Source organism: Falco punctatus (genome assembly GCF_963210335.1).
Source record: "Falco punctatus genome assembly, chromosome: 5".
NCBI lineage: Eukaryota > Metazoa > Chordata > Aves > Falconiformes > Falconidae > Falco > Falco punctatus.
The window spans coordinates 47,211,065-47,237,652 of NC_137584.1; the positions used below are offsets into that span (position 1 = coordinate 47,211,065).

General features: G+C 39.7%; 1 protein-coding gene across 3 annotated transcripts in view; it reads right to left on the reverse strand.

Annotated features, from left to right (window-relative positions):
* Window positions 1-26,588, reverse strand: part of RGS17 (regulator of G protein signaling 17) — a 75,099-nt gene that overhangs the window by 41,316 nt on the left and 7,195 nt on the right. Inside the window, exon 2 of one of the 3 annotated variants that reach the window (XM_080389155.1) lies at window positions 8,208-8,273. The exons of the other annotated variants lie outside the window; for them this stretch is intronic. The gene's annotated coding sequence lies outside the window, so the exon portion shown is untranslated. The remainder of the gene's footprint in view (window positions 1-8,207; window positions 8,274-26,588) is intronic. 3 annotated transcript variants of the gene reach the window in all.

The following is a 26,588-nucleotide window of genomic DNA, read 5'->3' on the forward strand; positions in this document are numbered from 1 at the left end:
GAGGTGATGTACTGAGCACTGTGGCCACACGCTTCCTCAGGGCTTCATCACATCACTGTAACCGGTGTTTCCCCCTCCCCAGGCTCCATGTCCCTCACTGCTGGTTTTGAGACCTGGCTGAGGGTTCACTAGTGCGGGCAGAGGTGGGAGCCACTGATCACAGCCACAGGCACAGGACAGGAGGAGCTATCAGGGGCTCTTTTATCCTTTTCTGCTATTCAGCAAGTTACCAGGAAAAACAGGCATGAAATAAAAAGGGCAGCTGACAACAGGGGGAAAATGGGAAGACGCCAAACAAATATGGAAGACAGAAAACGGATTTACCTGACTAAATCTTGGGTTAGAACCATTTTGGAGCAAGAAATTAGAGTGGGTGTCAGAGAGGTGGCAAGCTCTGTGGCTTGAAAAGCTTCAAAATTTTAATGGGAAGCTTTTTTGAGATGTAGAAGAGTAGACACATCTTTCAGTTTATGGGTGCCTTGAACTATATATGCATACGATAACAAAGCAGACATTCCAGAAACATTTATTTTGCTCCAAAATATAAAAATTCTACCTAGAGCTCATGGAAAAGTTGAGGCATGCCCCAGGCCTAACACACCTCTGGGCAGCAGAAGCCACTGCATGAGACTCTGAAGGTGTTTTCTTCTAAGATGCCCTGACAGCAGAATAAAGAATCAGAGCTTTGAAAAATGACGACACTGTGCTCTTTGAGCTTTGATTTGGATTCACCTGCAACAACCCGGTGCAGTGGTATGGGACGCACTCAGCCAGTAACAGTGACAGACCTTCACGGGACCATTTGCCTCCTCCTGATTTGCACCAGTCTCTTAGCTCAGCTCCCTTTCCATGTCCTCCTTTTCTTCCCACTCCTGAGGTCACTGGCTTTCCCTGGCCGAGCTGTCTGTCAGCCCTGCTGTGAAACCAATAACCTGCAGAGCAACACGGCAGGTGGGTGCATGTCTGTAATGCTGCTGCAGCAAGGCTTGCTACGACTCATCTGTCAAAGCCACTAGGCAGCACAGCAAATAAAAAGAAATTTGTAGAGAAAAAGAAAAATCAGACTTCCAGGTTAAATCCCCTAGCCATTACAAGAGCTTTCTAGAACTTACTGTCTTTTCAGTGAGAGAAAGAAAATTTTCTTTCCTTTCCCTTGTCCTTGTTTTATCCCTTCCCTTCCTGGAAGGATTCCCATGTAGAAAGCTGCATCCTCCTTTGTGTACCTCAACACTTGAGCATCCACTTCATCTGCCTGAATCCTCAGTAGTGTCTTTTTTGTTAGCTTGCCTGAAGAGTGGGTTTCTCCAGTGCTACTCACAGATCACTTACCAACTACCATTATGTGGCTGTTGGTACCTTATAATGTGAGGTAGTAGACACTTGCAGCACAGTTTCTCTCCCCTAAACACAGAGGTATGATGCAAGTGTGCAGCAAAAGAAAGCCCTAAATGTCTAAATTATGCAGAAAATACCTAACAATCAAAGTGGTATTCAGTTCATAGAGATTCCCAAAGTACTTGGAGGCAGAGGGCTTGACATGATTTGAAACTAGCATGAGGAGTCCCTAAAACTAGTCAGCATGTTGTGTGTTGGAAGGGATGTACAGAAGTTCAAAGAAAAAAAATACAGTTATGATTTCTTCTGCTCTCCTTTCTCCTCCCATGATCATTTTTCAATGTGTTATTTTTAAAAATATAGATTTCCAACCAGGCCAGTAAACAAATTTTCATAGCATGCTGCACATGTATTCTTTCATATTCACCAACAGAAAAGAATAAATTCTGTCTCCCTGCAGAATCCAACAGTTACTGCATTATGGAAAACTTATATATTAAAAAAGAATATAGCAGATTTTTTCCCCTTTTTTTTCTCTTTAACCCTATAAAGCATGTGATTTAACTCTTATAGAATTTCTACAAAATAAATATAAATTTGCATAGAAACAATAAATTTTTCTTCCCGGGAAAGGATATTTTACTTTAGAGGGCAGATACCAATAGTAAATAATATTCCAGAAGTTAATTTCTTCCCCCTTTTCTTTATGTGATGGCATACTTGAAGCAGTACGTGCTTAGGGAAGGCTGTGGTGCTAATGCATTTTTTTCAAAGCTTAAGAAGAGAAAAGGAATTGCAAATTATTTGCTGTCCATAAAAGACCAAAAAACAGCCAAAAGCAGAAAAACCTTTTGAAGGCCACTTATAAGTGAAATACTCTAAAAAAAAAAAAAAAAAAAAAAGTCTTCCATAAAAGATCAGTTTTAAACACCTCATTTTTATAAGGTTTAAAGGATGGGTTTTGAAACTACTGTCCCATAATATAAATTTCATGATTTTTCAAAGTCCAAGTCTATTTGTTGTACCAATACTAAAAAATCTACTGCTAAGATACAAGGGACTTAAAACAGGCTGTGAAAGCTTGAAATCTTTGAAATACCTGGAAACATGCAAATTTTGATATGAAAGTGTCGTGTCTAGTCAGGTCTGCACATTTACAAGCTCTCTGCAATTATGCTGAGCATTAGCACAGATTTAGAATCACCAGCTATGTTACCGATAGCAAGGCATTAAAGTAGCTCTTCCACTTGAGCGTGCAATGGGATAGAGTGAACCGAGTTAATTTAGATAAATAGATCCCTGAAGATCAGCAGACGAGACCTCTTGGAACACTGTCTTCACAGATTACTGAGTGAAGCTTGATGTGATTGCCTGGTCTATCACCCCTCTTCCTATAAAGGCTCTGCTCACTGGCAGTGCAGTCTGTCTGATGTCCTTGTTTACTGTCACACAGACTATAGGCTCCACGAGGGAAGTTCATCAGCATCCTTTTATCCAGTCTTTCATAATGTTAAAACAAATTAGCAAGCTTTGCATGAAAAGCTGTGTTTCCACTAGCTAGTGAAATATACTTAGGTAGTTTTCTTGCTGAATTTTATGGAAGTTAGGTGTATAAAGGTAAGAGGACAAGGTAATGTTTTAATTTAAAAGAACTGTCCAAGAGCTCTGGGCAGCCTGTTGACTGTATGTTAAAGGACATTAAGTGGATTAAAAAGAACTACGGGCACAGCTGGCACAGCCAGGTGTCCACAGCTCCACCTTCCCCACAATTTGACCTCTCCCAGCCATTCAACTGCGTTGTGACTTGGGCATTGATTTCTGTCCCCAACTCTCTTTGAAAGTAGGACCTTGCTGTGAGATTTGTAAGAGGATGGGGAACAAGGGAAGCTTGGGAACAAGCTTGGGTACAAGGCCAAATTGTACCGAGACCTCACGCACCGATCCTCTCTGAGGACCTTCTCAGTGAGCTCCCACAGCAGCCCTTCCAGCAGCAGAGGTTTATACGAAGGCCATGTTGGCCAGTAAAGGTTAACCTTGCAGACCAAATATTCTCTCCACAAGAGCTTTAGCAGGACCTCTTTCCTTCACTTGGCTGCTGGGGGTTTTTCCATGCACTTGGGTTAATTTTCTGTCTTTGAGATTGTCTTTGAAAGTTTGATCTGTCATTTGGTCATATACATACATGAAGTTGGTGGAGGGGGATAGACAGGCAGCTACAGCAAGGTCTCACAAGTATTGTCAGCTTAGGAAACATAAATGAAAAGTCAGAAATCAGATGAATGTGAAGAGCTTTGAGCGGTATGGCCTGGAAGAGCCCATCACTGAATAATAAATTCCCATTCATCCAGCCACAGCTGTGATCGAGGAGCTACTTCTAGTCACTGAGGCAAAGGGTGAAGGGTGTTGTTGGGGAAGGACATGGAAGGAGAGAATAGTGCTCGCTGTCTAGCCCAGCTACATTGAGTAAAGCAGAGCCAGACCCCACTGTGGTTTTATTTTGCCTATTGGGCCTATTAGACAAAACCAGTCCCACCAAATCTGCAGCTTCATCACATGCTTTGGGGAGGGGAAAAAGGTTATGCAATAAAACTAGAAAGTATGATTGAAGCTACCAAGCTTCACAGCAGTCTGTGGTTTATTATTAGAAACGACTTCAGCCTCTTTTTTAAAAAGACAACAATCAGAAAGAAGGTTTCTGTAGGTATTTTTTTCCCCCGTACCATAAGACATAAAAATTCAAAATATTCCAGCTGAAGGACTAGCTCCCATTTCAGGTCAAATTTTTTATGTCCTGTTTTTATTTGCCTCAGTTGATTCTATTGAGGCAAAGGGTAAAATATGTCATTCGATAATACTTGCATGTTATTAGAAATAAATCGGTAGCTTTAAAATATCTACACCAGTTATTTATAATATCTTTTCTTCCGAGACTCTTTACAATAAAAGAATAATGAAGCCTTTTTTGAGGGAGTAAACTGGAAATCAGGGCATAATGCTAGTAGCAAGCAGAGCTTGTTATGGACCAAGACGTATCTTTCCTCTTATGAAAAATACAGCATGTTCTGTATGACAGGACTCTCAAAAAACATCCAGTGGTTGTAATATGCTTCATCCACTCAACCAGCTCTTAAACACTTCTCTAATTTGAGGCAAAGTGAAGATGAAGCTCTCACACTGGTGAAGGTGAACATCTCTGAAGTATTTTTACTCTTAAAAACTTCTTAGGTAGAAAAGATTTTGGGGACAGAATCTTTAAAAAAATGCATAAATCACAGAAAACTGCATGAAATTAATTGTATTTACTGAAACCTCCCTGTGATTTAAGTATTAGACATAAGGTTGCTTCATACGAGTAGTTTCTAAGGTTGCATCATGTGGATCAGAGTTTCCTCTGACATTCTAGCTCTTTCAAGCAAAAAAAAAAAAAAAAAATTGCACCTGCTACAGCTAAATAAATCCTTTTCCTCTGAGGCAAAAAAAATGAATATTTAACACCACTGTGCAACCTCCGAGATCTGCTATATGTCTTTCCTTGTTGATACCTGAATGGTGTGCAACTAAGTGCAATGGTAAGAACAGAGGCTTCACAGAGGGACATTAAACAGTATTTCTTAATAAAAGAGATCACTGCTTTGTTTCAAGAGCTAAATGATGCTTTCATGTTATGTTTTATATTTGACTCATGCCTCTTGCAAAGTTCTGCCACATTCAGTGAATACACAACTGAAAAAGCAAAACTCAGCGTTTCTTCCCTGCACGCTTGACACAAGTCAGCATGCCTAATGCCAGTCTTTGCTAGTTCTAATACACATCTCTTAAGTGACTTCATTCCACATTACACACAAGAAGAATAAAAAAAAATCCCAGAGTTACTCAGTTATGCTTGGAGACAACTGATGGAGAATTGCCCTGTGCTGCCCAGAGGAGCTCGCAGATGTGGCACAAAGGAGGCTGATGTGGCCGGCATCCTGCAGCACCCACAGAGCACATGGGGACAGGTCTCCGGACTACCATTGCACTGGAGGCTACCTGAAGCCTCTTCTGAAGGGAGGACAGCTTACAGAGAAGAAGAAAAGATACTAACAGAAATTAGCCCTAACAGGAATACTTTTCCCAAGCAGCACTGCAGGCGTTATCTTTTCCCTTTGTTATTCAGCTGTCCTCTCATGGGGGGAAAGTTACCTTGAAAACCCTATTCCTGGTTACCTGTTATTATCTGTTCCTTCTCTTTCTGAGATACTATCAGCACTTCCAGCGCTGTACTAACTTGTGCATCAGCATTCAATGCTGGATAACTGAGCATTTCATATATTTGCAGTTACTAATCCAGTCATCTTTTATTCCAGGGCTGTCTCAGACTCTTTGGAAGTATTTATCTGTTCACTGACTTTCCTGAGGTTTGCAGAGTCTTCCTAAGGGCATATTCAAACACATTTCCTTCAGTTTTTCCACACTGGGCAGCTGTACTTGTGTTGTTTCCAGGGTGCTGCCTGCGGTGGACTTTGAGTTCTGAATGCCGTTCTACTTCAGGTCTAACTTTAAATGAGTTTTTTGTCTGTCCTCATTTTCCACAGTACCAAAGTCCTGTTTATCATTCAAAACTTCAGGCAGGGGCACTTCCTTTGCCCATCAATAAACATATTGCTAAGAGTTAATTCCGGATTTTTCAGTAGGCCAAGGGCTTTGCCTCAAATTGCAGTCCTAACTGGGTTTTGTACCTGAACTCACCTTCCCAAAATTACCTCTGAAAGCTAGACCAGTCATTAACCCCATTTTTACTTGCATGTAATATCTTGCTAAAAAAACATGTTTCTGGGGCTCATTTTTGTGCATTGCTCATACTTTGAACATCGCCTGGTGGTTAACCACCTCTACTCAAGTTAGCAAAAATAAGATTCTTCAGTACCACCTACTTCAAGAAACATGAATGCTTCTGCCCATCTTTTTTGGATAGCACCGACTCCTGCCAAAATGAAGGTGTGTCTGAAACTTGCATGACCTCCCTCCCCAAACCCGAGCATGTAGCTCCATCTCTGGCTGCAGCTCTCCCAAGGATGCTCTTCTACAGAGGGCACTGCAGGAACAAGGTCCCCCAATACAGGCTGAGATGACTCCATAAGCAATTCTTACTGCAGAAGGCAACATGAGGGAGATTCTTTTCTATTTGTGTGTAAATACATCCGCCACCCTTCCCTCCCATGCAAAGGCAGCGCTTTTAATGACACACAAGCAGGAACTGGTTAAAGGCATGTTGCCAGGCAATTTTTTTCAAGTTGGTTAATCATTACAAATAATCTCAATGTAGTTAATGAAAGTGATGAGAACCTAGACGTTGGGTACTCCATTTATGCTATGTGTTCCGACATGAAAGCTAATTCAGCTGAACCAAAAAATGGCTTCTAAAAAATTATGCAGGTGATGTAGCTGACTGCTCTCATTCAGGCTCTCGTGAGGCTGCCAGGTATCCTGCTTGTGATTTATTTATCCATAAACAAAACTTCCAAATAACCTGCTCTATCCTGAAACACTTGTGAATTACTCAGTAGTATTCACAACTATTATTGCACTTTTCCTCGATAAAAACAGACTTGAATTAAATGCTGGTGATGATAGCAAGTAGTAGACAAAGCTTTTCAGAGATATTTTCCAGTTATGTAGTTTAAAAAACACAAAAATATGTGTCTTGCAGCAAACCACTGAGCATTTAATCTGGTGCTTCCAGAGTTTTCTTGTGACTGCTGGAAAGCGACATTTTTTTGACATTACAGGTCTCCAGGGGTGTGGTAGTGGTGGAAGGATTTTGCTGGCTGTGTTCTAAGTTTCTGGTTGGGGGAATTCCCCCGCTTTCAGATTTGTTCAGTTCAACATTAGACTGTTTCTGCCACTGATGCCATGGTTCATCAATTTCTCAAATGCTGGGAGCATCCGCTAGATTTATCTCCTATGGTACACTATTTTCCCCTCACTGCCTAAATCCCATGATGTATCACTGAAGTCCCATTACTGGAAGTGCATCACAGAAAATGGTGAGTAGAGAAGTCCTGATGCAATGGAAAGGTGCTATTCTGCAATTAAGGCCTGAAATACTTTGATCGGAATTATTCAAATGATGCTATGGTATTTCTAAATCAAAGTTCAGAATTTTTTCACAGTTATTTCAGTGAGATGAGTACAAATATGTAAATGATACAGATTTCCATTGGATTGATATTCTTATTTTTGCCCAAGTTAATCTGTTTTACAGCCAGAAGAGGGGCTGAAAAACTCCACTGGCACTTCTATCAGCTTCGTCATCTTTTCAAATTCAAATTAATCCAGAAGAATGCTGGAGTAGGTCTTTTCCTACTCAAATCACTTATTATTTTAATTGACTACATTGAAACTATTATTTGTATTCATGAATTTCAGCTTTAGTGATGAAAGGCCAAATTTTGATCTGTTTGGTGGTAAATACAGCTACGCCGGTGACTCTGTTGCAGGTGTTCTTCCTCTGCGGAGGTGTCGGTGAGCCTGGGTTTTCTTGCACAAATCAGGAACGCCAGCCACTCTCGCTCTTCTAAAGACTCCTCTGTGCCTACCTACTTCTAATTCAGCAGTTGAAGACCGCAGTCTCCATTTCAGAGAGCCTTTTGCTAGGCTGAAATAAATCAAGCTGGAGTTCAGTCAAGTAATTTATAGCCACTACAGTTCCCATGTTCTTCCTTCCCCTCCCCATTCCTTACTCACGCAAGTACACACATGATGAAGTAAAGAAGAATTTTAATCAGTATATGGGTATTACAAGGGATTCCTGTAACAGCGGCATTCATCTCCTCTTTCTGTCCTCAAGCCCTCAGGAAAGGAGGGTAGTAACACCCAGCGTGCTCATTTACCTGTTGAGGCTGAGACAGTGATCTGTTATCCTCTTGGGTCATGTAGAGCTTTAACGTCAGTGAGGCCTATGCAAAGGAGACTATTTTTATTGTTACAGTTGAAAGAACTCCTGCCACTAAAAAACTGAGTATTGTCTATCTTTTTGTTTTATTGTTCCCTAAAATTCCCACTGAAGACCAGCGGCTTTAGTCAATTAGGTACCTAGGGGGTCTCTGTCCACTTTGTCAGTTCTGCTCCAAAATTACACATGGCGCATTCTCTCTCAAGGAGAGTTTGTTTTCTTTCTAAATGAAGAATTATTCACCACAGCTTCCCAACATCATTTATTCAAACTCTCTTGAAACATATCGATTAGGATGTTCCAAGTGAGTGATTTGTAGCAGTGAATAAATCCCCCCTGGGGAACAAAGGTGTCTGCTGAACATAAGACTTGGAGAGTATCCCAATGCATTCTCAAGTGTACGAGGAAAAGATTAATTATATCTGCCCCCAAAATGGCTGTGGCTAGAAAGCTGGAACTGCACAAGGAGACTGTAATCACTATTGTCCTGTTGTGTTCTAGCAGAAAAGGATTTGATTTGGAGGAATAAAAAGGTTTTTAACTCACTTCAGCGTTTCATTTCCTCTCCCTAGGAGTCCAGAAATTCCCACTCATCCTACATGTACCTGACTCTTTTGATACTGCTCTTATTGCACTTCTTGCACCTCCACAGGTACAGGTACAGCTCCTGCTGCAAGTACCACTGCTGGCTCCGTGCACCTTACCACCTCCTCTGCTAGCAAGGCAGTTGTGGTAGTAGCAGCAGTAACAGAGGTGGTAGGAGGTGCAGCAGTGGCAAAGAACACCCCCATTGTCATTTTTTTTCTCAAAAATTTAGCCTAAAAATGTGAAGATGCTTTATAAGCAGGCCTAATTTGTAACTGGCACAGTAATTATTCTGTTAAGGTGTTTCAACAGGGACACGAAGTGTTGCAGCTCTGTGCACTTCCACGGTTTTCTGCAGCCCTGCAATTAGCAGAACATAAGCTGTTGAGTGGGTATCACTGTCACAAAGGCTACTCCAGGGAGTAAAGGGAAATTTAGATTTTAATCCTTTTTTCATCATAGTGAGATGCTGATGACACCCATTTCCAGTGAATTTTCAACTTTTTAACCACTAGCACTGTGCATGTTGATATACTACTTCTACATCCCGCAGAGGGCATATTAATAAGTGTGGATGCTTTCCACAGCCAGGGCATTAAGCAATCCCAATTTGGCCACACTAGTTCCCCTTGCTGTTGCAGCGATCAAAGTCAGTAACGCTTTCTGCTCACTGAGATTTTGCTGGGAAAGAAGCTGCCTTATATAACATCACCTTAATTTTATGCCCTCACTCCCCAGCTTGCTTTTCTTGCTTGGGCTGTGAAAATATCGTATTTCTTTTGCACAGTGTCAAACTGCTAGTCAATTCCCATGCCAATCTAGAATAGGCCTGGTCAGGAATTTTTCAATTAAATATTAATTAGAAAAGTCTACATTTGTCAAAACTGAAACTGACTGCTGAAGCAATTGTTTTTGACAGACGTCCTCTTAAAAAAAATATTCTTGTAAAGAAAGTTTGGGAGTTGCCAAAGCATTGCACTGAAGTGTTGTTTTGTTTTGTTTTGTTTTTTGTTTTGTTTTGTTTTGTTTTGTTTTGTATTAATGGAGGCTGATTTTTCATTTAAAGAAACCTTTGATTTGAAATTAATCAATTTATATTGGGAATTGAAATAAAGGAATTCAAAACCCCCGATGTTTTAATTAATCCAACCAAATTTTCACATTTTCTATTTAGGAAGGGTTATTATTTGAGAGCCATTTTTTCACTAGTCAGGACAGGAACATTTTTGAAAATGTTAGAGATGCTCACAAACAGGACAATTCTTTCTTCCTTTAGCTGGGAACTGTTCGGGACTCTCTGTGAACTCATTCCTGGAGACCCCAGCAAGTTAAAAGAAGAATACAAATCTTTTATGATAATACCGATTTCCCACTTGCCTATAACCCACTAATTTTCTAGATTTAAAAGCTGTATTATCCTCTGGTATCCAATTTATCTTGTTTTCAAGCAGTTGGGCTGAAAAAACCCTGAGTGCTTCCACATGAATAGGGAAAACTGCTGTGGTATTACTAAAAATGGGAAAACAATTCAGAGGAAAAATCAGAGCTCAAGTTATAGAATGTGTAAATACTTGGGAAAACCCCCAAACCAATATTTAGAGAATACACTCAGAGTTCCTCTTGTACCCAAACCATGTTTGCCTGCTTTTTATGATGTGAACAAATACCCTAAATTTGGCTCTAATTAGCTGATTGCTACTGATTCAGTAGGGTATACCTGGTTATTTTACATCAGAAAACAAGTGTTCCCTCACAGCAACTTATGTGTTTAACTTAAAATAAATTTTAACAGAAGCTTTTTTAGGTTGTCAAAGCTTTTCACTTAATAAAACAAATATACTTGAATGGCAATAGTATGTACAAAGGCACTGGTTTGTACTGTTATCTCTAAAGCAATATATGGTAGCTAGAAGCAAGTTGGTTATTCTAAGGATCTCTCAATGAGAAGAAAAAAATAATTTTTAGAAATATTGACAATTTAATCTCTTCTGTTACAGACATCTAGGCTACATCTCCTAATTAGCTCATTCCCTTTTGGGTACACCAGTAGACAAGTAGATGATTGAACCGAAGGAATGGGATCCTCTAGGCATAATGGGGAAGAAGAGCTCAGGCAAGTAGTGCCAAACAGTCAAGGAGTATGCAGAGTATATATTATAAATGCTGAGGTTTAAGGTAAACCAAAAAGAAATCTTGTATATGAGAACAGTAAGTTGCCACATAATTTACTCCTGTCTGTGCCTTCAGCGACTGAGTGACCACAATCAAGTTTACTGAATATTATACCAAGGTATTTAGCCCTGATTGTACCTCAGCACATGAACTGTCTGGAAGGTTTCCTGTCTGGACAACTGGATGGGTCAGGGACGCAGAACTGAGTGATGCAGAGTGACTGCTGCCCGAAGAGTTCTGCTTCAAAGATGAAGAAATTTTCCTGGTACTTCTTTCACAAGACAGGTATCTATTATTTGCATAGCTGCTTTCTAGGGTTGTTGAATCATAAATACATCTAGGAATTATTAGTCACCATTTACCATCCATTTACTCTTGTACTGGAAAAGCTATATAAACTGGTATTTTAAAATGAGAAAGTGAACAGTGAGAATTAAGCTTTACATGAGCTGTTGGATAAGAGGCAAAACCGAGCAGCTGTAGTGTACATCAAAGAGTAGTCAATTTCACCAGTGACCCAATAAAGTAGCCTAGATGTATGTCTGGTTTAACTCCATCTTAGCTACCATAAAGCCACAGTTTGGTAAGAAAGCAGCTTTATGCACTTGCATAGAATTTCCATCAGCCTCCAAGCACCTGAGATATGAATCAGGTTCCCAAATAATCCTGAAAGGAAGATGAGTTTTGGTTTCCTATGACTGGTCATATAAACATAAAAACAAGTGCATAAGGGTTTGGTGGGGTTTTCTGCAGTTATAAAGGAAATCACCAAGTGAGGATCTCGAGCAGAAGGTTTTCTTGAATCCCCCAGATGTCTCCAGTTTGAATTGTATACATTTCATATTAGATACAATGAAAGGGCTACTTTTTTGTTTGTTTTTCCCTCTTTTCTTTTTATGATGGGAGGAATGAAGGGTTAACACAGAATGAATAGCATCTCTTACTTGCATTTTTTGCTGCCATGAAGAATGAGAGAATGGTATAGGACTCATTTTTGCCTTATTTGCTTGATAGTCAAGAAGCTTTATACTGAGAATGGAGATGTCAAATTGCTATAGAACAAACTGAAGTAAACCGACTATTTCTATCAAAAGCCAGGCAATAGCTTGGACACACTATGTTTCTTAAATGAGTCAGGATTACTCCTGGGCAAATGCAGAGGACAGTGTACTCTGCTTGCTCAAGAGGATGACATATGCCATGATGCAGGAGTTTGCAGGTGCCCACCCTGTTTTCCTTTACAAAAGCAGTTTTGTCAGCTGTCTCAGCTTTTTCTGCTCCCTTTCTCTGTGCTCCATCCTCCCTTACGCTGCTTCATTGTCATTCAGTCAGTACTTATGCTTCATCTGCAGAGATATCTACTGTAGGGCTCTAGTGGCAGTCCATAGCCACTTGGGAAAAAGAAAGATGGTTTATGCTCTATCATGGCAGGAAATGGCAACTTGAGTCAGTGAGGTTTTAACAGACTGACTTCAGATTTCAGGAATAATCTTCAGTCCAGTTTCCTGCTGTAGCTGTGCCCTTCTAGTAGCTTAGCTCAGAAAGTCCATTAGTTCAAGTGAGTTTATGGAGGCTAAGCTGCAGTTAAGAGAATAATACTTTGGTCTTCAGCACCAAGTCAGATTCTGTCACCAGAACAACATGAAAGAGATTCAGTTTTCCGTCCCATGCTAAACAGTGCGCACCGTTGCTTGATCAAACATTTTCTTCAGTGACAGCTGACATTAATTACTCCATGAGCTTGCAGTTTACATGGGTTACTTCGGTAAGCTTACTTCGGGAAAGGTGGCAGGACAATGTTTTTTGCAAGAAAAAGCAACATCAAACCCCCAAATCCAGCACTGAACCTCAGATACCATAGCTTCTTGAAAACCTAAATTATCTGAAGCAACTAATCCATAATTCCCCAACTACCATTATACAAACCTAGATGCAAACTGAACATTAGCTTATTTTTATCAAATGGAGATAATAATTTTTTGATCTGATACTCAAAACATAAACCAAATGAAATAAGAAACTGCAATAGATGGAGAAGCTGAAGTAATATATAAACAGTTAATCATTCTTCAGACATGCTTGGCAAATTTTCCTGGTAAGAACGCTATTGCTCTGTAAGATAACTTAATAGACGGGCAGGACAGGAAAACCGGTTTGCTTCTAATGGCATTGCTATGGTGTAATGGGGCTGAGATGGCTATATTCAAGACAGATGCTATTATTTGTTCTAGTTTTACCATAAGTGACACTATGATATTTCCAAAATCAAGCCCAAAAGCCCATTAAAAACATCTTGCTGGCTTGACTCATAACAAAATGTAGGAATTGGTTTTTTGAGTCCTGATGAATGGAGAAGCTTTCAGAACACTCAGCCTGATGATCCCCAGCTTTTATGGCAAAGTACAAGGCAAACTTAGCAGTTTAGTGATATGCTTTTATCACCTTTTCTCTTTTAATGCTGTGTCCTTTTCCATCTAAGCTATTGCAGCAATGGATAGAAATGTTGCTTCCCCATTTATTCATTTATTCCCGCTTCTGAGCATTTGTGTCACTTTCATGGGAGGCTTAAAAAGGTTGGTTAGTCTGTTGGTCTTAGAGAAAGATACTAGCATGCTCTTTCACTGAAGAAATGTGTTATGTGCTCCAGGTGCAATCCTGGTAATTAAAATTTAGTTCAGCGTAAAACCCTCTCTCTTATTGCACTTTGGGTTTAACAGTGTCCCCTTACGGTAAGTGATTGGATTCCTCTAACAGACCACACTGGTTCTTTACCTGATTTGTTTTCCAGTGTTCAGCTTCACTGCTCCCTCGTATCTTAAAATCTGACAGTGTATAAGCACGACAGTCCTTTCAGGAAAAAACAGCAGTGCAGAGTTAACGTTTACATTAACTAATTAGAAAATCTGGTGATGAAGATGAGAACACTTTCTCAGTGTGCCCAACTCTACATAGAAGGCAGCAGGCAACCCCGCTATGATTCACATCTGGCAGTGTGTCAGTAGATGAGCAAGAGGCATTTTAAGACTAAGTGTTCAGATTCCACTAAAGAACATAAGCTTTGAACTTTCTACAACAGCTGTTCACCACAACTTTAATGAATAGTTAATAAAGTTCCACTTGTACCCAAGTCAGGCACCATACCCAGCTGATCGGAGACATGTCAACAAACCGGAGAGGAAAAATGATCCAGTAGCTTGAGGGCTATCCTAAAATTTGAGAAGCCTAACTAAATTGTATTTATTGCCTCTTAGTAAGTTACTTCTTTCAATAGGAGTTGGAGACTACAGGTTGTGAAATGATGTGTTTCAGTTATTCATTAAAAAATAAGTTTTCCATTTCATGAAAGAGATCTATGATTTTAAAATCTTCCCCGTTTTGAATTGAGTACCTCCAGACTTGTGCACAGGTCACATCAAAGGGGCTGTAACTGCTGGCAGACACAAACCTAGGGGATGCAAGAGCTGCAGGTGTAAGTCCCTTTTCTGCTCATTGTGAACTTAAACGTTGCTTTCTGAGTCCAGGTGAAAGAACGAGTGATTGACTATTGGATGAGCAGAAAGGAGTCTTTTCTTTTTGACTAGACAGTCAAAAAGTTGAGCTTGGACTTGAGGCATGGATTTTTAAGATTCTGAAGCACTTGGACAAGAGGATAATGAGAGATACATAAGAAATGTAGATAACCAAAGAAAAAAATTGACTTGTAAATATTTGCTATTTGCATTTATCTAAGCTACTGTGTGGGGCCACAACAGTGGCCTTGTCTGCATTAAGGGAGCCCTGTCTGGAATTACCAAAGGTGTTGTACGTTATTTGTTTCAGTCCTGTGATGACTTTTAAAGAACATCTTTCATCTCACATATATGACCCCTTTCATACTAATAATTTCACAAACTAGGGAAACATACAGACTTTTGTCCCTTACACGAGTCTCTGGAGCAGGGACTGACAGACAATTCAGAAACATTAAGTGGAATTTCCTAAATCCATCCACATTCTGCCCCCATCAGTGTGGGTCCTGACCCTAGGAAGTCATTTTCTTACAATCTTCTTTGACGTCCCCATGGCATTTCAAAATTAAAAACAGTCTCTTTTCAGAAAGCAACAATTTCAAAGTTGTCTGACACAACTCCCAAAAGAGTTCATCTGCACCCAGACCAAATGCTGTATCAGAAGAAATGCTTAGAAAAGGTCTGTCTTCAGTGCACTCTCCATCCAGGTTCGGTGATTATCTTCAACCAGGTGAAGTTTCTGGAGACTTGATTATAGTGCAGACAGAAAAAAAGAGATAAACTATGGGGTAGAGGAGAAATGAATTTACTTGTTATGGGTTTAGGATAACCACATAGCTGCAGAACTTCTATGCAAGGATAAATAGCTTCTAGGATGTCCGGTTAGATTGAACATCCACTTAATAATAATTGCAGATCTCTGAAGAGAACTTGTAAGGCTATTTGTTGCATGTAACATTTACTGTAGGTTTAGTCTCAGTGCCAGGTAGGCACCCAGACTTTGTTGGTTTTAATATGCTCCCTAATTACATTTTCCCATTTGTTTGAACAACAGTTCATGAGTTGAACCACCTTTTTTAGCTTTTTATTCAGTTATTTGTTATATGTCAATCCTATTGCATATGACTGTATTTTCATAATGTAACAAAAAATATTAAACAAAAGCGTAACCCCCAAAGTTAAAACTGGAGCCCAATACAACTAGAACATCAGAAGAAAAAAAATCACACAGTTCACAGGGGCACTGTTAACGAGATGAGGAAACAAGAAAACCAGCCTGATGCTCCTTCTGCTTCTGGTACATTGTGGGGAGCTCTGCGTTCCCCAAAGCTGTCCCCACTCCGTTGGCTTACAGGTACCAGAGCAGACAACTCTGGTTGCAAAGAGGCAATGAGCCTCGGGTTCAGCTTTTTTTTGCCTCCTGGAAGGGAACAGCCTTGTGTGCAGTACATGGGCATCTGGATGAGACAGCTCAGAATGAATTCCCAAAGGCAGCACCCCAAGTATGAGGCTCTTTGGCAGCTTTAGTCAACTTAATTCCATGACATTGGTCCTTTGACTCCTGCTGTCTGGTGAGGTGTTTCTACCATGTGGTAACCCAAATCAAGTAGGTGTTGGGGTAGAAAACGAACTCTGTAGAAAGAAATGATTAGCTGTTAGGTGGATTAACTCTGTGAACTGCTTCACTGTGACCACTTACATGTGGCAAGGAGAGAGGAGCAGTAGTTTTGGCTTAGACTGGTGTAAGCTGCTGCACAACCAGGAGTTGTAATCCTGGTAATCAAGACAGTCCTTTACCCTGTTCCTTTCTGGGACTGAGAAACCCAGTGTGAACTGCAGAATGACTGAGATTTGCAGCCATGGCCCTCTCCTACGTTTAGGACCCTGATTCATCCCTTTTAAAAACGCATTAAGGACTAGGTAGGATGTGCTTTGAAAAAGGAAACCGTGGATTTGCTTTCTTGCTTTTATTCAATATTGCAAAGATTAAGTAATGTGGCTCTCACACTCTTTAGTGCTTAGAACAGGGCACAAATCAAGGTGTTGCTGCTCCCAGGTGAACATTGTAATGGTGGGTACTTTGCTGCCTCTCTGACTAATTACCCTTTATTTGTTTTACAGGGGTTTGGGTAGGATTTTGCAAAGCAGCATAGTGTCAATAGGAATAGTGGAGACCATTTCTCCCTTTGAATATCTTCAGGACACAAACCTGGTGATTAGAGCAGGCTTCCTCTGATGGGGAAGGGAAGGTCTGCATTCCCTCAGATTCACATGGGATGAACCCAAGTGTCTCACATCCTGGCCAGAGCAGTCCCTCCTGCTTTATTTTATGAAAGAAAAATTGAGAAAATGGCAACAGTTTTGGTGAGGGCAGGAAAGGTGAAACAACCACAAAACTTACTTCTTACAAAGACCAGCCTCCTTCTCTGGTTGTTTTGGAACGAGAGTTCATTTGTGTCTTGTGTTTTGTTATCAGCTCAGCTCTTTCAGGAAATGAGAAGCATACTCTCAGCATGTCTCCTGGACTGAGCTCCTCTGGGATTTCAGGCAGAAAACGTTCTGATGAGAGCTGGTTGTGATTTGGTTAGCTGGAAGCAGTTGCACGCATGAGTACTAGGAACTCAAGGCACTTGACTGGGGAAATATGGGTACCTAAGGGTGTGAGGGGAATAGGTTATTGTGGGTTCTTAGATACAGATGACTGAAGCCAACTAAGTCCTAGTTTAGATGCCTAATCTCTGTAGCAGACTGGGGCCAAGATGCACACAGCAGCCACTGTCACCCCAGCTTGAGTAAAGAAGATGAACTTGTCCTTGCTACCTCTATGCTAGGGTAGTTCAACCTTGTCCTGGAAGGCTGCATGTAAAATGGAGCTTTAGAAAATGTTTAAATTAAGTGAAATATTTTAATTACATTTTTTGTTTCCCTTCTGTCTATAAACTATGTTTTCTTCAAGACGAATGGCAATAAGTAATGCCTCTGCCCCTAAAAATTTGGAGAACTTAGATTTGATCTCACAATGTACATTCAGACATTATTGAAATGGCCACTTTCTGTTTATCAGAGAGTTTGTACTCAGGCCACCAGTGTTGCCAATAACTATGCTACAATAATATTTATGCATCTTCCATAAACAGAATTAATGAAAAATAATATTTCAGATGGTGGAAAATGGCATTTTTTTAAAAAAACAATGAAACAAAATTGGTTTTTAAATGTTAAGGGCATTGATCAGGATACAATGGAAATTTTGAATTATCTGTAAGAGCAACAGAACCTTTGGGAGACTTGCAGTTTGCTCAATAGTACCTTCTTCCTTAGCACCTTGGTCTTGTAATAGAAAGCATGCTGTCAGTAAGAAAGGTCTCCAGTAGATTTGCCACATCAAGCAAATCTAGGAATGTCATGAGCTTTTATTGCTATCAAAAGTTTTCTGCCTTCTTTCTCTTCATGTGCAGTTTTCCAGATCCAAAGAAAGCACTGCTTTGGAAAAGTTGATCTCCTTTCTATTCAGGAAGGTTGTCTGTTCTTACTTAGCCAGAGGTGTCTTACCTGTTTTGAGTGTGGGGTAGGATCAGAAAGGAGGAAAGGGAATAGAAGTGTTATCTAATTGTTAGTTCTAATCTCTTGTTAGCTCCAGATCAAGGAGATTTAGTTGAATGGCACATAGTTTTGAGTGCCTTAGGAAGAAATTCTAGTTGAGGATAGCAAAGGAAAACTCAACATGTTTTTTGTGGTTTGTTGTTCTGTTGTTGTCCATATGTCACTATTTCTTGCACATAAAGAAATTATTTTAATTTTTAACACTTCATTCTAAAGCAGGACTTGGTATTACCTTTCTTAACATTTGGGCTGAAAAAACATCTCCTTATAAGTACTTATAAACACCTCCGATGCTACAAACATCTTCTAATAATCAAAAGCCATTAGAAATCAGGTTTTATTTTAAAAAGTGACTATAATGCATTTCTTCCATTCCCCTCAGTCCTTACTAGAAAATTCTTCAGTATCTCCTGCTTCTTTTTCTAGATCTTTAATGATGGATTTCTTTTTCCCACAACATGTTCCCCTACTGCCTTAAGTCTACACTGGCACCCATCTAGGCAGTTTACTGTTGGTGAGATACTGTTCTTTCCAGCCTTTCACCCACTGGTGAATGGCTTTCTTCTCCTTGATGTTGCACTGGCAATTTAAGTTCGTTGGATAGACAGAAAAGTCTTTATCTCCTCTCCAAATTTTCTTCTCTGTTCTGTACCATAATCTTTCTGATCGCATTGTTCCCAAGCTTTTAAACTTCAGTTATGATCAACACCTCTCTCCTTCATTTATCATCTTATCTGTTGCGAAATACTGATGTTCATTTTTCTGAGCTCTAAAATCCCTCTCTCCTTACTATTTCCATAGCAAAAAGCCTCTCTCTGCCCCCTGACCTTTACTTTTCAGCGTCCTACTCTCCTATTCCATACTTCCAAGATTGTATCACTGTAGCCATTTAATTCACCTTTCTTCACTAATCCCCTTTTTTCTTCACTAACTAGCACCCAGACTCATGTTCTCACTTCAGTACCTTCATTGTTCTCTACCATTACAATTTCAATGTCTATTATGCCTGTTTATTGCCCTTTCACGCTTTAAAGGTCCTTTTAACATCTCTGTGTTCTCTCAGTCTGTGCTGGTTATTACTTCTGCTCCTGAGATTTGTTCCTTTTCCTGGAAGATCTGGATAGCCAATTCTGAGGTGTACACACTCTCTAAAGTTTTCTGTAGACCATCCCTGTCAATAATTCGGTCTTCCTGCTCCCCAACTTCAGCAGCTTTTGACTCAGGATGTGAGCAGGGAAACAGCTGGAGAGCCAGGGGCAAAAGGCTCACAATGAATTTAAACGTGGCATAAAAAAGTTAGTTTGGAAGGGCTGTATGGAAGGCAATGAAACATTATTTAGCATCTCAATAGAAGATTCAACCCACTTACGTGAATAGGATAAACTTCTGTTCTCTGTGGAGCTGACACAAGCACTTCCTCCTGCAGGGAATTTTTTTGTAGTCTTGTGAAAAGAACTAGTCAAAATTAAACTGAACCACCTGCACATTTGGTCACAAAGTGAGATTTTGCAGATTTTTCTGCTAGGGTGAAGGCCTGTGTTCATGTTCATCATTCAGTTGTGTGGAAATGTAGGAAAGACTTTTTCCTTCTAATTATTGATTTGAACTAACACATTTCCTCGCTGGGATAGACCTGTGGGCAAGCACTATGATACTTTTGTGGAGAATATTTTTTTATTCCCTCTTTCACGATGCAGTAGCACCAAACACCTTAAGAAAGTATGTCTGCTCTTATTGTTAGAAATCATCCCTGGTCACTGACCCTCTATACCACTGCAGATCTACTTCTAACATTCCCATTCTCATTAATATTTTGGAAAAAGTTATAGATACCTCTCAAAGACAATCTAAATGTCTCAAAACTTCCTGAATTTTCTTTCTCTGGCTTCTCCCTAACTTATAGTCTTATTGTACTATGACCAATTATAGCTATAATTGTACTATGACCAATTACTTCTGGGAAAAGACAACAGTTAGATATTCCTGCCAACGATATTCCATCTAAACCCACATCTGAAATTTTGATTTTGGGGAGTTGCAGATTAGATTAGAGTCCTAGCAAGAATAAACATATGCTCAGGAAACTTTCTGTCTGCCTTTGAGAAGCTTTGCTTACAAGGGGATAAAACCCACAGGTCCCTGCCAGCTGTAAGCATGGCAAGTCCCCACGGTCCTTCCACAGCGTTGTCTTGTGAACCAGATGACAATATTTCTTGTGCCTGTGTGTGACACCATGACAGCAGCAGAGCCAGGGAGGCTCAGGCACTCCAGCCTGGGTGGGATGTGGAATGCCTGATGCAGTAACCATCCTCTGGACGCTCAGAAAATAAGTGCTTATCACCTGGGCACCAGACCAGCTCAGTGTTGTCCCCACGTTTGTTGGGAGGGTCTGAGCTCCAGACTGGCCTTTAACAAATGGCGTATGCATACCTACAGCCTTGGGGTAGCTGCCTTTTCTGATCAGGGAACTGTTTTCTGACACACATAGACAATACAACACGTTGCCCACTGCTATGTCACCCATGAACATCTTAGGAAGGAGATGTGCATAGAAATGTTTTCAATGTGCTAACAGTACCGACCTTTACATTTCCGTTATACATCGCTCAGAAGTAGTGACAAAGCATTCAAAATCTCACACAGTCTGGAAGCCAAATTTAGATGGTTTCCGAATGGCTTTGTTTGACCAATACTTTTTTAAAAAAAAAAAAATGTAAAAAGTAAACTGAGGACATGTTATAACTGCATTTTTGGGTCAAGCATATCTACCCGCTGATCACATCAGATGTTTGGTCATTGTTCAGCCGCCATAAGTTTGGGCACAGACAGATTTTTTTTCCTAGGGAGGTCCCTGTCCTGAGATAGGGCTAAGCATTTTTCTCAGTGCATAGTAACAGGTAGGATGATAGCAAGAAGAATAAAGAATACAGCATGCTTATTGTCAGTTCAAACCTCTTCTTGGGTGTAAACCCAACTTTTTAGATGTGAGTGCAAAACCCTCATAAAGCAGCATGATCTGTTTCCATACAAGTCTGCAAGTGGATCAACACCTAGTTCATAACAGAACTGAACTCTTAAAAATAATCATCAGCCAATTCATCCTAGTGGCCCAGATTCTTCATTTCCTTGACAAATGTTTAATTTTCTCGTGTGATTTGACTTTTCTTTTGAAGGTGACTCATGCAGCAACAAATCAAAACGATAGACGTTTTTGTTTGTCCTGTGCAATCTCATGTAGGTGAACCAAAACATTTGCATAGTTATTACTGTTGGAACTCTGCTCTTCTAGACTAATAGCTAAATTTCTAAATTAATATTTTGCTTGTTTATCTAGTCCTACAAGTTGCCAGGATGGAGAAGCACTTATAAGTAACATACAGAAGAGTTTCCTGAAAAAGCCATTTTGTCTGAAAAGAGAAATTATACTGATACTGAAGCTTTTTTGTATCCAAATCAACATGGAAATGTATTTTGGTGAAAGAGAAAAAAATGGAGACACTTTTAGTGCGCACACACACCCTCCCCCCAATTTATGTCAGTAAGTCTTTCCTTACACACATGTTCTGATGCGTTTTGCAGCCACTATTCACAGCAAGGATCGCACTGCGTCACAGCACTGAAACTCAAGCGGCAGTTTTCTTCAGATATTAGCGGAACCTTGAATGCTCCTTGGCAAGGGATCTCCTTTACATAAACAGGAGTGAGAGGATGCTCATGAAGTAGTCACACAGCCTACTGCATTCATACTCCAGAGAGCTCCAGATGAAGTTATGAAGGGGAAGGGCTGGAGAGGGGTTCTGTGATGGGAAAGAGTGCTGCTGCCATGGCATTTGAGACCCCTTTCTTCATAAGATACAAAGATTTTGCATTCTAAGTGTTCCCTCCATCTTCTGATGTCTGTTTGATCTAAAGAGCATTACTGGAACAAATACTTAAAGGTGAGGGAGATGAGTGTGTCAGGTGGATAAATGGAAGGGAGGCAGGCCAATTTAATATGGATGATTGCACCAGAACAAATGGGGAATAAGCTGTCTTTGAATAAATGTAGCTGGAAGTGAGAAAAAGGTTTTCAACAGGAGCTCTGGAACAGCCTTTGAGTAAGAATAGATGTAAAAAAACCCCTCCTGCTTTTAATCTTAACTTGATTCAGAAAAGGAAGGAAAGGTAAGAACGAGTTGCTGGAAACAGCCGGAGATGGGATGCAATTAGCCAGGGTGTTCCCTCCAGCCTGTGTTCTTATTTTCCAGTGTTCCTAAAACTACTATTAAGCCACCTGCTGGAATTGGCCATACTAATGAAAAGCAGTCTAATCCAGAATGCTGCTGAGCGCACACTGCCAGCCTGGTTCGATAGCAGTTGATTTGCTTGGCACTCGGCTGGATACACTCTGTACCTCACAGGACAGGGCTCCAGCACAATTTAAAACAGTCTCTCACCTACATAGCTCAGGGTTTAACATAGGGAAAAAAAAAAAAAAAAAAAAAGTCTGCTGTATGAATAGTACCCAACTCGGTTTTAAAACATAAAATACTGTCTTTAGGTGATCCCAGCTAGTACCTCACAGCATGGGGTGCAGTCAAAGTCAAGGTGCTGTGGCATTCAGTCCCCTTGTTGCGTACGATCTGAGAGTCCGGCAGAAGTTTCTAATTAACAGAGCCTAAATAGAGCCTTGCAATCACATTTGAAATATGACTGATGGCAAGCATTGCATGTTAGAAGTTTCTGCCATAGAATTCCATTCAAGTTAATGGAAAAATGCCTTACACATTAGTAGCAATTAAATTATTTGGAGTTTTGAAACCTCTAGGAACCTTAAACCAACCAAATCCCATCTAGAGCTGGGTCTGCAATAAATTACACTTTCAGACAAATTTAGTCTTCTTACATTACAGTTATTTTAGACCACATTTACTTGAAGAGACACCCCCCCCCCCCCAAAAAAAAAACCAAAACAAAACACAACCAAAAACAAAAACAAAAAAAAAAAAACAAGGGAGGGACATGCAGTATTTTACCTCTTTTAATTAAGAAATAAACTACATTGCATTTACTAGGGCCATCAGCACACTTCCAATATTTACTGGAGAAGTTGATTGGTGGTAACTTATGCCACAGCCCATGGATGTGTTCTCTCACCATGGTAAGCAGAAGACAATTAATTCAAAGTGTCTTAGGCTAAATTACAAAGAGCTATATATAAGCATATATAAAGTATATGCTGATATAGACTGATTAAAGCATCTCCCATAGACCAAGCTCTGATCAAGCCCAAGAATGCAGTCTTGTTAAAATTCAGAGTAATCTGGGGTTAGAAAATGTATTCTGCATTCTATACTAGAATTAGGCATAAGTTGACTAGTTAGTCCACTCTGTTACTACCTGTAAAAACATTTTGTTGTGTGTGTATTATAACTGTGATCTTACAGGATCTTTTATCATAAAAACTAACAAACCAAAAGAAATGCAGATAGAATTTTTTTACACCTTATTTGGTAAAGCTAGGACATCTGTTATTTACTGTATTGAAGTTACCTCCTTTTATGAGGATGGCAGATTTACAGGTAATGGTTTAATGGATCACAAAAATCCCCGACTATTTTAAAGAACCAATGAGCTGAATGTCAGGAGATACATGCAGAAGGTATCATGCCACCTGCTACATGCTTCCATTTTCTCCTTCTCATTTTTTAAATGTAGGGCTACATTGCTCAACCATCCAAAGTCTTCATATTCTTGAAGTTTTTTGCTTACTGAGGATTTTTTTTCCTAATATGGCCATAACTAATACTTTTCATATTGATATTCATGTTACATGTTCAAGGGAACAGCGTAATTATGTTGGATGGGTTTTGCTCTGGTCATCTTCAGAATGTCAAAGAATGTTTGATTGAAAAGACTGACTTCTGATCAACTGCAAATTCCCAGTTTTGTCCTGGAGACTTTCTGGATCTGGAGATTTTCTGGATCTTAAGCTCTCTCTGATGTTTTATATAACAGCATTACTTTGGTAAAAAGGAAGCTGTCAAGCGGAGTGGGACACAAGATTCTTAACATTAAATTTTGACCCTTGAAATCAACAAGAATTTGGAATTTTGCCCCTCACATTTGATTTCCGCATCTGCCACTGTTTTACTGTGTGATCCCGTAATTGTTTAATTGATATGTATCTGAATTTCTTTTCTGTGATATAGCAGTGCTGTTGTCCCAGCATGCAGAGGTGATGTGATTGAAAAGTGAGCTTGTAGAAAAGATGGCATGATGGGACAATTATCTTAAAACACTAGGTCTAAATCCTAGAAATCTGGAAAGATAGTAGCAGCCTTTTCATAATGTGTTCTGTATCTCAGTGCTTACTAAATTGTCTAGATTCTCAAGATAATAATAACATGAAAGATAGTTACCTCCTCCTCTACTGTTTTGAACTTTCTGGATTCTCTATTTTCTTTAAAAAATCCTGAAATGTCACCTGCTTTTACACATCGTATGAAACCAGGTCACAGTATTTGTCACAGCATTATATGCCTGCCCAAGAAAAGCAGTAGAAGCGAAGCCATACAAGGTATATAATTTTCCTATTATATCATGCACATAGAAATACGAGCCATTCCCCTTTCCTAAACTTTACACTTTCTTAGTTAATATGCTTAAACAATTCTCTCTCCTGTTATGTATGAAAGAAATGAATTGAACATAAATAATATCCACCTCATCCCACAGATTTGACAGATTATTAATAATAATAAACACATGAAGGACTTGAATGAACTCAACATAATTAAAGCCATTCAATATGAGTTATGCTAAATACAAAATTTAAAACTATATATTTTTTTGATCAGTATGAGATGGTTATAAATTCATATTTTACGGAAGATTACCAATTTGATGGCTAAAGTTGATGGCTATATTGTTAACTGGAATATGTTGACTTCTGTTAGTACGCACAACATTGTGATTGTAGAATCAGCATGGCAAAAATCAACATGATAAACATTAAATGTATTAAAACCTGATAAATCTTGGTCTGAAATTAAAAATGAGGAATAATTATTAAGCAGGTGTGTTTCTAACTGGATTCTTCAGGAATATGTTCTTTTATACTACTTAACAACCTTCCCCTCTACTATGAACAAAACAAAGAACTACAAAAAATCACCAACACTACTGTTTGTAGTAGCAAATATCAAGGGAACAATATAAACTATCAAGGGTAAATCACTGACTTAAGGTGATCTGGATCCATTGGTAAGTAAATCACAGCAAACATGGATTTACTTTGGTTGAATCTAATATCATACACCTAGGAAAGGATGCAGGCCAAAATCAGAGGCTGGAGGCGATATCCTGGAGACATGTGATGCATCTGTACTGGAAAGCTAAGCAATTCCGGGGCTTGTTCTCTGGCTCTGATGCCAAATGGCCAATTTAGTTATATTCATATAATTAGACTGACCGGCTCTGGGTAACAGGACAGCCTCATACAAGCATTTTATTGGGAATGGTTCCTGGACTGTGGTAGTTTTCCAGCCAGGTCTGGGGCCATTCTAATGATTTAGTGCATAGATGATCAAGTTCTGGTGCACAAGCTCAGGGTTTTATTTTACAGAGATAGAACCTGGGACTCTTAACAACAGCTGAGAGTCACGGGAAGTAAACAAAGTGCTCAGTGCAATCCTGCACCCAAAAGAGCTGTGCTACCTTGGCTACATAAAGGCAAAATCTCAGACAGATTAGACAGCCATGTGAAATCCATGTTACTTCTGTATTTTTCACTGACTGCTATTGAAACAACAGTTGTGATGTCCTTAGATGAAGAGGGTTATTGATCAATTGAGGCAGGTTTAAGAACAGCTAAGGCAACGGTTGGAGTATGGAACATATTTCATGTTAAGTGCCTTCAGGAGCCCTCTAGCTTAAAAATAGAAAAACTTCAGGAGTGGATTTCTATTTCTCAGTAGCCTACACTGCAGGATGCAAGATGACATACAGACAGTAGAGGTAAAATAAGGTCATTTTCTTGCACAGGGCTCAGTGCTGCTTTAACTAGATTTTTCAAGTGTCCAACCTCTGTCAGGTATCTCTACCCTACATTGCCATTTGCAGTGCAGACATAGGCTTTGAGACAGATACTCCATATGGGATGGTTCTTCTGCAGAGGGAGCTCAGGACAAATCCAATGAACAGTCAGATTTCTGTACAGTGAATCACTGTATACTGAGTCACTGGCCAATGCCCAGTCCTACATGAGCTATCAACTCAAAGCTGCTTCTTTCATAACCTCATAATTTATGAAGTTGCTGCATTCATTACATAGAAGTATTCTCTCTATCCTTTTCAAGACCCTCACCACACCAGTACTAAATTTTTTTGTGGTGGGTCTATGACTTGATTTTACATATCAAATAATCACAGAATGAATTTGAAAACATCATAGTCTATTCCGGTCAGCA